The sequence below is a fragment of the Taeniopygia guttata genome, chromosome 1 (genome assembly GCF_048771995.1).
Source record: "Taeniopygia guttata chromosome 1, bTaeGut7.mat, whole genome shotgun sequence".
In the NCBI taxonomy this organism is placed as follows: Eukaryota; Metazoa; Chordata; class Aves; order Passeriformes; family Estrildidae; genus Taeniopygia; species Taeniopygia guttata.
The window spans coordinates 76,514,254-76,527,542 of record NC_133024.1 but is presented as its reverse complement, the minus strand read 5'-3'; the positions used below and the strand labels follow the sequence as shown (position 1 = coordinate 76,527,542).

The 13,289-nt window shown below is 40.2% G+C and overlaps 1 long non-coding RNA gene across 1 annotated transcript in view; it reads right to left on the bottom strand.

Moving 5' to 3' along the window:
• Window positions 1-13,289, bottom strand: part of LOC140684477 (uncharacterized) — a 33,371-nt gene that overhangs the window by 19,734 nt on the left and 348 nt on the right. The window contains exon 2 of the long non-coding RNA XR_012056793.1: window positions 10,457-10,574. This is a non-coding gene — a long non-coding RNA (uncharacterized lncRNA). The remainder of the gene's footprint in view (window positions 1-10,456; window positions 10,575-13,289) is intronic.

Below are 13,289 nucleotides of genomic sequence, written 5' to 3'. Positions count from 1 at the left end.
CACTGCGGGTCCCTGGGCCCCTGTGCTCCCTGTTCCCACCGGAGTTGCTGGCACCTAGGCCTCCATGTACACTGAGAATAGTTGCTCATCCATGAAGACAATTTCCAATGAAGTTTGAAAAGGCAAGTCCAAGGCACTCTTTGCTTCTGTTAGAGATAGTTCTGTTACACCAGAGGCAGTAATCCCCTCTTGGTCTCTCAGGTCATCTGGGGAGAGCCTTTCCCATGGGTTTGGGATACTGCATGTCCCCCAGCCAATGGAACTGAGAGTCTACTGTAACAGCCACAGGAGCAACTGGCTCCCTGCCATCCTCTGAGGAGTTAAGCGAATTTTATACTAGCTTTATTTATGGCAGACTAGCCAGCTTTTCTTCTGCCATGCAAATTAAGCAAAATAAATTATCTCCTAACTTTACCCAATAGAAAAGCATCTTCTGCCTGCTACTCTATCCATGCCAAGTGAAATGTTTATTTATCATTTTAACACTACCTTTTTTTCCCCTTGAAATACAGGTCATGTGTCCAGTTTTTATACGATAAGCTGATGTTATTTTACTGCTTTAGTAAACCCACTAACTTGTCTACAACGTGATGGATGTGGTTTATGTTTAGAAAGCAAATAATACTGTAAATTTAGATAGGCAACCTTTCTGATGAGGTGAAAATTACCTGTAAGGTAGAATGGAGACAGTTATGTGTGACAAGGTTTTAATCTTATTTTCAACAGGAATTTAAGTAATTAAAGTTAAAATATACATGTGCCTAGCCAGGTAGTTCCTGTCAGCGTTTCTGTGACTGTGTCCAGGGAATTGGTCTTTAGGCTGAAATTGAGTGTTTTCAGTTCCTTAGTTTTAAGCATTTAAGAAACAGTTAACCTCTAAATGTATGAAAGTGTTTAGTTTAGCATGCTGCTGTCTAGACTACCAGACTTACTGCTTTTGAATATAATGTTCTGTTACAGAGAAGACAGCCTGAAATTAATCAAATTAATAGTTTATCATTCTAAACTAACAATATGCATGAGTAGTGAATTATGACACCCTGCTCTAGCAATTTAATCTGCACTCATGCGTGGCCAGGTAGATACAGGAATATGTATGTCTGTATGCTTAACAATATTACAAATATACTGTAAAGCTTCTCTGTTTTTTTCAAACTCCCCCTTAGCTCAGCCTAATGACACTTGACTTAAAATAGTTCAGTGTCATATTATCTGAACTACATAAATCCATCCTCTGCCATTTGCTGTTCTTAAAAATTGCCTTATTAGTCGCATAATCTTTGGAAAAACTTATCCATAGTTACAGACAAATGTCTATACAAAGTTGTTTGGTTTCTTAAAATTTCCTGGAAGCCATTGCAAGCCACCTATACATACTCTACGACTTGCTTCTGCCTCTTTCTTTCACAGCTTGATGTAGTACTTTAGCATAACATTCACCGACCATTGTGGTAATAAAACAGTTGGGTTTTGCCTTAAAATGTGAAAGGCAGACAAATTAGCAAAAGGGCAGTAACAAGTAAAATCATTCTCCTCCACCAGGAGCAGGTTCAGAAAAATCAAAGATGCCTCATTTCCCTCCAATTCAGTCAATGCTGTTCTTCCTACAGACATGACCCCTGGCACAACCTGAGGTATTTTCCTCTCATCCTTTGCCTGGGAGAACAGACTGATCCCTACCTAGCTACACTCTCCTTTCAGGCAATTGTAGAGAGGGACCAGGTCTCCCTTGAGCCTCCTTTTCTCCAGGCTAGACACCCCCAGCCCCTTCAGCTGCTCCTCACAGGATTTGTACTCCAGAGCCTTCCCCAGTTCCATTGCCCTTCTCTGGACTTGCTCCATCACCTCAATGTCTTTCCTGTAATGTGGGACCCAAAACTGAGCACAGGACTTGAGCTGTGGCCTTCCCAGTGCTGATACAGGAGGGCATTTGCTGCTTTGGTCCTGCTGGCCACACTTATTGCTGATGTAATAAGCAACAAGCCAGGATGCCACTGGTCTTCTTGGCCACTTGGGCTCGCTGCAGGCTCTTGTTCAGCTGGCTGTTGACCAGCACCCTGAGATACTCTTCAGCTAGGAAGTTTTCCAGCCACTTGACCCCAGCCTGTAGTGCTACAGGGAGTGTGACCCAAGGGCAGGACCTGGCACTTGGTCTTTTTGAACCTCATACCATTGGCCACTGCTCATGGATCTCTGCTATCCGGATGCCTCTGCAGAGTCTTCCTACTCTACAGCTTGGTGTCCTCTGCAAACTGACTGAGGGAGAATTTGATCCCCTTGTCCAGGTCATCAATAAAGATATTAAACAGGACTGCTCCCTGTATGCTGGATGTAACTCCATCCACTACCACTCCTGACAGTTTTTTACCCTGCGAAGAGTGCATCTGTCCAAACTGTGGGCTCCCAGCTTTTCCGGCAGAATTCTGTGAGAGAACAGGTACAGAGGCTTTACTGAATTATAGGTAGACAACACCCTCAGCCTTTCCCTCATCCACTGGGTGGATCACCTTGTCATGGAAGGAAAGCAGGTTGGTCAAGCAGGACCTGTCTTTCCTAAACCTCTGCTGACTGGGCCTGATCCGCTGCACGTGCTGTGTGATCACACTCAAGATAATCTGTTCCATAACCTTCCTTAAGCACTGAGGTCAGGCTAACAGGCTGCTGGAATCCTTCTGACCTTTCTTGCACATGTATTTCACATTGGCTAGCCAGCAACTACTTCCTAATTATTGCAGATGCTAACCAGACAGGTTTGCCTTTGCTGGCAGATGTACTGGGATGAAAGAGCTGGTTTTCCCTTCAGTGCCAAAATGGTCATAAAACCTTCTGAAACACCCGTAAGAATATCTGCAGTGAAAGTGGCTCTGTCTCTGTAATCCTATTGCTGTATTTTGGGGGTGAGGGGAGTTAAATTCGAAACTGTGGAAGATGCATAAATAAATAAAATAAGGAATAAAAATTATCCAAGGACTAAGCACAAAATATTGAGGCACTGTCACAGCAGTGGTTCTCAAACTGCTGTTGCAATCCCTCATTTGACCTGTTGCTGCTGTTAAGTTGCAAATAAAACTCTCATGAGATTAAGATGAAATTTCAGCTGTCTGCTCATGTGAAATTGTGTTTATCCTCTGGATCTTGTGAGATTCAGAGGAATGCAATATATGTTCCTGTATGGTCTTCTTTCCATCTTAGCCCATAAAAGGCTTTTTAAAAAATTCTAAATCCTTTCCCGGCTGGGAAAAAATATTTTATTTAAGCCTTGCAAACTTAAAATAAATAAATAAATAATCAATGCTCCCAGAGCCATACCTTGGTATGTCCTTCACTACCAAGTCCTTCCTTGGTAGTGAAAACTGGAAATGTTTTCTACTTAGGTGGGAGTTCTATTTCCTAAAGGTCATATTGTACAAAACCATATTTCAAGTAAAGGTTCAAAAAATTCAATTTTTTAATCTCCTTCAGGCTGGTACTTTAATTTAACAAAGTGCCTGAGGTCAATTCTTTGACCACCTAAGTGAATGAATGACATTGAATGTATTTTTACTGAAATCTGATCCCAAACATGGGAGGGTAGGAGTAGAGCACTGCTATACAAGTGTACTCAAGTTAGAGTTGTGGATGTCCCAGGGTGGCAGGGCCTGGCTGAGTGCTGAAACTGGAGGGGGAGATTTTGTTTAAGAAACTGAGAATAGAAATTGGGAAGGGTGGGAAGAGAGAACCTCCAGATTCTCTACATCTGTCCCTTCTGTCTTGCAGGGAGCAGGAATGTGAGACTAATGGTCATTATATTCTCTGCTGTAGCACAGCAAGGTGTTACTGCCACAGACCATCTCCTCTCTGTTTTGGGCCAGGCTGTAGTCACTCACCAACACATTCTTGACTGAGTTACAGAAATTCAGTTACGGGCATCTTTTGGTTGGCTGGTTTTTGGTTTTAGGTGTTTTTTTCATGCATTCATTGCAAGTGTGACTCATGATTTCTCCACTAGAGCCTCAGGGCAGATGGCTGCTCCAGCACCCACAGCACACAGGGGATGAACTCAGCTCCCTCCCTGACTTGCTGCCACCCCTGTGGTAGGGGGCAGACCCAAGATGCCGTTCTGTGCCACCTATGTCCAGCTCAGGGAGCTTGGCAGAACCAGGAGGAATTAGAGAAGCCCAGAGCCATTTCCCATCTGCCATGAGACAGCTTGTTCAACAGGAAGGATTTATTTGCTTTTTCTAGATTGGACTTTTTGCAGTGAAACTCCAGTCTGTGACTACAGACTCTAGGTAATATTGGTAAATGTAAAATACACGACACTTTCCTACCTTTATTTAACCTTTCTTTCTTTGCCAATTCTAGGCCCCTTGATCAGGCAAAGCTTCCCTAAACGTAGCCCGGTGTCCCTCCCCAGGACCTCATTTTCCACCACCAGGTGGCAGAAAAATACTCTACAGTGGCAGGGAAGGGACCGGAGAGGCACACCCAGAAACCTTCCCCACCCCCCATCATTAACTTAATAATTAATTCATTATTCATTAAAATAATGAATAAAAATTACTGTCACAGCACTGGCTCTCAAACTGTTACTCTTCGCTCGCAGGTATTACAAGCTTCAGATTACCCTATGAAAATACCTAGATCACCATGGTATCATATGAGACACATAGATCAGTACTGCTTTTGAAGACCATAAGGCTACTGTATGTTTAGAAAAATAAAAATATTTGAGTGGATTTTAGCAAGAGTCTCTGGCAGCATTGATGGAAATTGCCTCTCTTACAAACTTTTACAAGTTTTTACACTTTTACAAGTGCCAAAATAGCACATGGTATTATAAAAAGGAAACTTTGATATTGAAGAGTAGTAAAGAACCAGAATAAAGCTGATTGTGCTGCAGCACCCAACACTCTTACCCTAAAAGACGATAAAATCACTGGCTACAACTTCATTTTGTGCTTATTTCAGTTTAACTGCAGGATTTAAACACCAGGCATGAAACTCTGTCCTAAGAAACAAAGACACAAGCAAGTTCAGGGCTTTTTTTGTAACTGAGCAAAATGTCAGTCAGACAAAGCAAAATTGCCTTCTGTGGGCACAGCAGACTAATCCCCAGAAAAAACAACACCATGTTAAACAAAGGGATATGTAGACACTTCAGCATTAAGTGGATACAAATTTGGGCTGCATTTGGTTCTGACAGAGTGAGTACGCATTGATTTCAGATTTCTGCCTCCTGGAATGCTTCCCAGCCTATTAATCTGTTGTACAACTATTTAGCCCACCCTGTCTTTAACAAGAAAGCCATAATCGCTGCATTTGATAGGTGCCCCCAGCTCTCCAAGATGGCTCTTGGTGAGGCCATGCCAGCTAGACACTGACCCTTAAGGGAGTTTGTTGGAAGAGCAGCTCATTCCTGAATAACATTCCGTTTTAGACATCTCCTAAGCACTGCACTTGTCATCCTGCCATCTTGTCAAGTGTATAGAGATGCAGGTTTTAGAGCTATCCTGCAAACTTGAAACTCGGACATGCTAAGAAAAAAGCTTTGGGTATACTCCTTGAGAGGACAACAAGGAACATCCATAGCCTGTGGGGCTATGGCTGCTGCTGCTGTAAGGGTTGAGAGAATTGTGACCAGCCCCTGGATGGACCCTCAGCTAACTGGTCCTGGGGAGGTTGTTCAAAGCAGAAGCGATTTGCAATGAATTGTGACTTGGATGGGAGAGCTTTGGGAGGCAGGACTGTTCAGAGGATATTTACATTACCCAAGCACCACATACTTGAAATAATTTGGGAAGGGCTGATGTGGGCATTTGAGATGCTCAGTGACAAAGGTTTGGGATGGGAGGAGTTAGGAAAGTCTGCTGCATGGCAGCTCCTCAGGCACTTCTAACCAGATCTTCAGACTGGGGCCAAGGACCTGTCTGCAAGGACTTTTGGGCTGCTACTCCCTGCTCTGTCCTCCACTGTGTCTGCCCTATGGAAAGCAGAGGAAACTTCAGCTTAGGATCTCTGTAGGGGAGAGGTGTGGTTTCCAGATCAGTCTAAATCAACATGAAATGATGGCAGTGTTGAAGAAAGATGTGGTTGTTGGGAAGGACAGTCTTTGAGCAGTTAAACACCCAAATGATGCTGCACTCTCATCCTCACATGGACTTCTTGGGAAGCCTGGAATTTAATCTTAAAGCTGAACTGAAATGCTTTAAAAATCTCTACAGAAATTGGTTGAACACTCAAGTCATTAAATATAAACACTTCATGTGTATAAAAATCACAGGGATGCATCTTTTGAAAATGCTTCTTTGGTTAACAGAACATTAAAACTATGTGAACTTGTGTTTCTGCTGGAAGAATCATGTGAAGACACATGGTAAAACCTTGAGCTATAGTGAGGAAGAGATTAGAAATTTTTATTTTACTTTCATAAATACAAGTAACTGCAAGGATAGGGATGTATTACATTCTTTGAGAAAACTGCTCATGGAAATAAGTCAGTGACAATAGTGTCAACCTATATGCAGGTAAAAAGAAGGATATGTCATGGGCTGAGAAGTTTTTGTACTACCTAGAAACATCAGAAATCAAGAATCCAGTGAAGCTGATGAGAATCTTTGTGCTGATATCAGTATGATATCAGTGCACAGAACTACATCACCTTACATAGATGTAGCTGATTATATATATATATATGTATGTCATTATTGGACACGAAATGAGTATACAGAAATTTGGTAGGTTCAGAAGAGAAAAAGTCTCCATTTTATTTGAACATCTGGTATTTATAGAATTCTAAAGGTGACTGTGGATTGGAGGATGGAATTACCATCTCTCCAACCACACTGGTCCAAAGATCAATCATTTCTCTCTACCCACAGAGAACTATGTAAACTATTCTATTTACACATGAAATTGTGTGGGAACTCTGACTCTCAAATATGTAAACATTATCAGAAGGTTAAAGAAGTTTTATGAGAACTTTAAAACTTTCAAAAGAACTATAAAAGAAAACACTTTTAGAAATCAGGGCAACATATATCTATGCATATGTATATATATGCACATAGAATGATCTATAATACTTAGACCACACTATCTGTGAGTTGGTACTGAAAAGTTTCTCAAGAGAATAATAGGGAAGGTTATGAGGAGACAAGGCACCTTGGAGAGTTTGGGAAGAAGGTGCACTTCGGGGCAGGATATATTCCAGGTCCAAGATGCAGAATGAGTGGAACTGAGAGTAAATATCTGACAAAATTGCTGTATTCAGGTAAAAAACTAGAACCTCATTCAGGAAGAACAGACTGTCAAGGTGAGTTCTGCACACTGGGTGTAGCAGAAATTTGCCTTTAACCCAAGTAAGTCTGTATACCATCCAGACAATGGTAATTCTTGATAGTAGTTTCAAGGGCTTATATGTGTTTTTCCCACTTAAGCTTATACAGAAAAAAAATGTAGATTTGTGACCTCCTGCAGCTGTGATGCTGAGGCAAATCCCTCTGCTGTCAGAAGACAGTGGGATGGGAAGACTGTGCAGCTCTACTACTCCACTGAAATGTAAATAGAAGCCTACTATAGCTCACTGTAAATTTGCTTCTGCGCAGGGAAGAACAGTAGTGCTGATGCAAAACAGCAAGATCTGCTCCTATTTGCAATAAAAGCATCAGGTACCCACTGCCTCAGCTGGCAGAAGAGATATACACAGTCCAAAATCCCCAGGAAGCCTGCTCTCATAAAAAAGGTAGGAGGAAAACTGAGCTGGCAGCTGTAGGTGCCGTGAGAGTGCAAGGTTCTGGTACCTTGCCAAAGGTCTGGGGCAAGTGGGAGGTTGCAGCTGATTTTTGTGAATGAGAGGAGGTCTGGAGGAGGAGGTGGAAAATGGCTGGATTGTGTCAGAGCATTGTGAGCACAACAGGAACTTAGTTGGTTATTACTTCTAGAAGGCTAAATGGAAAGGGAATGATGGGCAGAGTAGGAAGGTACACGCACAGGAGCTGCATTTTTGTGGGGCACAGTTACAAGCTGTAGCTGTTCCCCACACATACCTAGTGGGAATGATGGCAGGTTCAAGTACTAGAAAATAGCTCATGGCCTGATAGAAACCTTCCCAAAATAACAAGATCACTTTTTTTGAGGGTATCTGATTTCTGGCTTTTCATTTTTGGGTGTTAAATTTTGGGCCATGAAGGCTGCAAGCTGAGGGTCTCTGATTGCCTAGCAAAGAGGTTTATTGTCAGCAAAGTCATCCCTCCACTGTTTCCTTCTGTACATTCTCTGTGAAGACTGACTGCTATGAATACACAGCTCTGGGTTTAAACCATAGGCAGGAGCATTCATTCCTGCAAGCTGAGAAGGTGGCTTCTCTGGTATGACAGAGATGGAGCCACCATCCCACTCCATAGAGGACATTCTGGATGGAGTTTCACCTCCTAGCTCATCTGAGCTAGCTGTGGGCTAGCAGAGACTGGGAGGTGTTGGCCTCCCTCCCTCGCTCCCTCCACATGGTGTCCCTACTGCATGACACCCAGGGACTGCTGCCACAGGACACTAATCCAGCAGGATGTGGATGCATTTCCCATGGGATCAGTGAACTGATCCAAATCACCAAGCAGGCACGTGATTGCTAATGCAAGGACTGGAGCCAGGGCTGGGAGAAAGGAAGAGTTGGATTAGCACTTTGGCAGTAGACTGCATTTAAATTGGATTAAACACAGCACAAAGCTGTACTCTGAAAAACTCAGCACATTATGATGGTTTTCACTTGGTAACTACATCCCAGAGTGACAACTGGTACTTGCAGGAATCCATATGTTAATTTATTCAACAGATGAATACAATACACTTCTGTCAACACAAGATTTTACAGGTAACAGCTGGTATACAGGGAAATTAATGAAGAGTAAAAAATGAGATAATCCTTGAATTAAAATAGTGAAGTAGTGCAGTCAGTTTTAGCAGTTTTAAGACTGCTACTTATCAGTTAGCAATGAGATACAGTGCGAGTTTTTCTGCTGGGACAATTGTAGCTTGCAAGCAAACATTTCACATCTGTGATGACATGGATTGTCTAAGGTGCATGTCTCAGCGTGATTACAGGGTCACAGAATCACAGAATAGTTTGGGCTGGAAAGGACCTTTAAAAGTCATCTAGTCCAACCCCCCTGCTGGGGACAGGAACATCTTCTAGTAGACCAGGGTGTTCTGAGCCCAGTCCACTCAGACATTTAATGTTTACAGGGATGTGGCGTCCACCACCTCTCTGGGCAACCTGTTCCAGTGTTTTATCACCCTCCCCATAAAAAACTTCTTCCTTCTATCTAATCTAAATTGACTCTATTTTAGTTTAAAACCATTAAAGGTCGCGCTTAATGGATCCATTTAGTCCAGAGAGTTTGCTAGTCTGCTGTCTACACAGACATTGACCTGAGATAAGAACTGATGTCTCCATTATAAAATGTGAAATGTGAGAAGGAGATAGAGAAGGTATGTTTTCTTCCATTTGCATATGTTTGGTTTGTGTGACAAGGGGCTAAGAGAAAGGCTTATAAAAAGCAAGATATAATGCAATGATGCTCTTCAGGGGCAGAGGCATAGGACAGTAAAATCAATCTCATGCTTCTTAATGAGCTCTAGGTCTCCATCTAATTTTAATTGTTTGCCTGGAATAAGAAAATACTTTCAGGCACTTATATTCTGCTCATTATTAATAAACAGCATATAATACTCAAGATGTTTCTTCCATTTCCTGCCCCATTCTGGCTTATCCACTATGATCCTCAGTACTATAAGAAAATGAATTTTCTTCTATTACGAATCTCAAAAACCTGTCGTTTTCTATGAATGATAAGAATAACATCACTGCAGGAAGGGAAATATATACAAAATGGCATGTTTTATACAAGCATAGGAAAAAAAAAAAGGCTTTTTCTTTGGGGAATGTAATTTAATAACCAAAATTTTTCACCTTCAGCATTCACAAGACTTAGAGTAGAATGCCATTGTTTGGATTTCCAGCTCTGCTTCTGTAATTGACAAAACCTTTTTCTGACAAGTGGCTTGTTGAACCAGAACATAAATGCACAGCCAAATCTATCTGTGGAAGGCAAGCTGTGTGCTTTTGAAACTACACAAGCTTCCTCTGCTGGAAGAAATACACAGCTGCAGGGTTACCCGTAGCATCTTGAGAGGAAGAAAGGCTACATCACAAACTTTGTAGAAGGGACACCCTTTCACACGGAAACTGAAAACTGAAATTTTAAAATTTTGGTGGAAACAGAGAAAACACTAATGATTTGTAGGTGCATCATTGCTACATAGTTTGGAAGTACACTAGAAACGAATCTTGTGGAGCATATACTGCCAAAGGCAGGGAAAATATCAGTCCTGGACAACACAGGGATATTTTTTGTTATTTATAGAAAATGTGCTTTTTATCACTAAACATATATATTTTTTAAATAAAATTGCATCCTACCCTTGTCTGGTTCCTCGGCTCATTCCTGGGAGAGTAAGTTGCTGTTTGAGTAGAAAGAAAAGCTTAAAGTTGCTGTTTGATCTCCCAGAAAGGAAAGCTTAAAGGACTGGACATTGATCTGAAAAGAGAAGCACTAGTCAGGATGACTCAGTGTGCAGAAATGAACATTACTTATACCTTTGGAGTTTAATTCACTGATTTAGATATTTCATATTTATAAAGTTTTCCCAGAAAGCTGCTTTTTTGTAGGGTGACATTGAGGATATTTACAACACTCATATTCTGACATTCTTCTACTCTGCTGAAGGAGCACATTTTCAATGCTGAACCCCCATCTGCTGGCATGCCACTTAGCAGTCACTCACTCTGACATTTTTCTTCAACTCCTTGGGCTTTGTTTTAGTTTCCTCCTCATGATGATTGGCAATATGAAACTGTCAGTTTTCATTAGTCTCTTTCCTAGCTCAGTCATGGATATGCTGAGCAAGATGGGTCCCATCTTGGTCCTGCGACAGCCTACTGGTAGCACCCCCCACTGTGAAAGGTTTTTGTCTTTTTCTTTCCTCTCCAACCTCAGTTACAGACCCATGGGAGGACTTCCTCTCTTGCCCCAGGAACACTTAAATTCTTAAAGGTCCATTTGTGAAGAGCCTTGTTAAAACTGCTGTACATTGTGTGATACAGGCAAGAGTTACACTTATTATTATAAATTTAAAAAGAGTTGGGTACCTGGTGCACCTTTCATCTTAGAAAGCACCAATGACCTTACACTGTTCATTTGAGAAGTTTCAGTGTTTGTCAGTAAGGAAAACATTTTTTATTCACACATATTTATAAGCAGAAGTTCACAGTCACAGCTTTTACAATTATGTAATAATATTTTTCTTTTGTAACTCTTATCTTACTGTTAGAGACGGAAATGTTATAATTTATGGCTCAAACATAACTAGCAAGGCAGAAAATCTCTGCATATGCATAGTATTATGCTAAATTGAAAACAAACCAGTTATTGAGAAGTTGATATGTAAAATAAATTGAATTTTTGAATGCTTGGGACATCTGATTTCAAAAAGATACATCAGAGAACTGTCTTAATGATAAGAAGTGTTTATTTCCAAAGTCTCAGTCATTGTATTGGAATGATTGGCTAGCATAACATATAATCATTCTTTTTAATAAAGAATTCTGCAAGACTAGCCTGTCTTTGGACTATAATACACTTTTTGTTTTTTTTTTTTTCTCAGAAAAGATTAAAAAACCCACAAAAGGTTGAGAAAAGGAGAGGAAAATTTGAAAGACTTCTGTTATTTAGTCTGTGAAATGGAACTGAAATTTAGACAGAAAGTCTAGCATTTACAAAATGAACAGCAAACAAACACATTCATTATTTTAAAATTACATTCAAAAAAATTATTTAAAAGTTTCTACAAGTTCTGGGAGAAATTGGAAGTGTATCATAACATGAGATACAGTATAAAATTTAGAAGCTGACAAGATATTAGACCTTCTATTGCATTGTTCTGACTTCATTAGAACTTAACTTGGACTAGTGTCTGGTTTGTGACTGAAGAGTTTTGAATCTGCTCCTTTGTTTTCCTGCATTTGACAAGTAAATCTGCCCACAGAGTTTATTCCAAAGCCCGAACAATATTTTTTCAGGCACAGAATCTTGTTGAACATATAATGCAGAACTTCAAAACCTTGAGATTAAATAAATCCACAATGGTACACAAACAGAAAGACCTCACAGTGGCCCCAGGCCAGGACCTTAGACGGTGGAAGTCACTTCAGAGCAGCGTGGGAACTTTTTGGTCCTTATGTGCCTTGAGCTAGAGAATCTACCAAGTCAAGTATTTTCCTTGTGAAAATTAATTATGTCCCAAAGAATATACTCATGGACAGAAAATAACAGTTGTATACCTTTCATGATACAGAAGAGAAATTTTTATTTTGACTCCACACTGAATGTGCAACTGCAGAAAAAGTAAAGCAACTAATAAAATCCATAATGGCCATATAGGAAAAAAAAAAAAAAACAACAACAAAATAAAACTGCATAAACAATAGTAAAACTGACATTTTCTCAATCAGGATTTTTAATATTACGTGATGTAGCAGAATTTCAATGATATGCATGAGACAAAGGAAAAGGTTCACTTGTAGCCCACTGACTTTCTCCCTAGCAAGTTAGAAAAACTTACTGCAAACAGTGGAGCAATTAAACCTTTTTTTTTTTTTTAAGAACATTGCAAAAATGCTTTAGAAAACAATCAAAATAGAGAGTTTTGATACTGATTCTCATGACTGTTATTTGATTTTTGATTGAGATAGAACACAAATGAAAAGACTTTACATTTCTTTGAAAATTACATACTAGTAAACAGTAGAAACGTATTCATATTTCCTGAAGCCAAACCCCACAGAATCTCAACTCTATCCCAGCATTAAAGAAATTTTCAACTCCTTCATGAACAACTGAAAAAATAATTTCAATATTTCAATTTTCAGTTTCTAGTCATCATCCTTTCTTGTTTCACTGTACTCAAGGGCTGGTATATTTAGTTTACCAGTTTACTTAGGTTATTTTCTTAGGTAAAACACCAATGTGCTTGTGTGTGGACACACTTATTTACCTGCATAAGGCTGTTGGCTAATTTTATTTGAATAATACTTTGACGTAGACATCTTAGGAACATTTATGTATCTCCAAGTTTTAGGAAAACCAGATTGGGCATTAACTCAGCCCACATAAGACAACAAAGAATATCATAACTATAGGAAAAACTTGAGTGGAAGTTCCAACCACTTTTCAATAAGACCATTTTCTATTTTC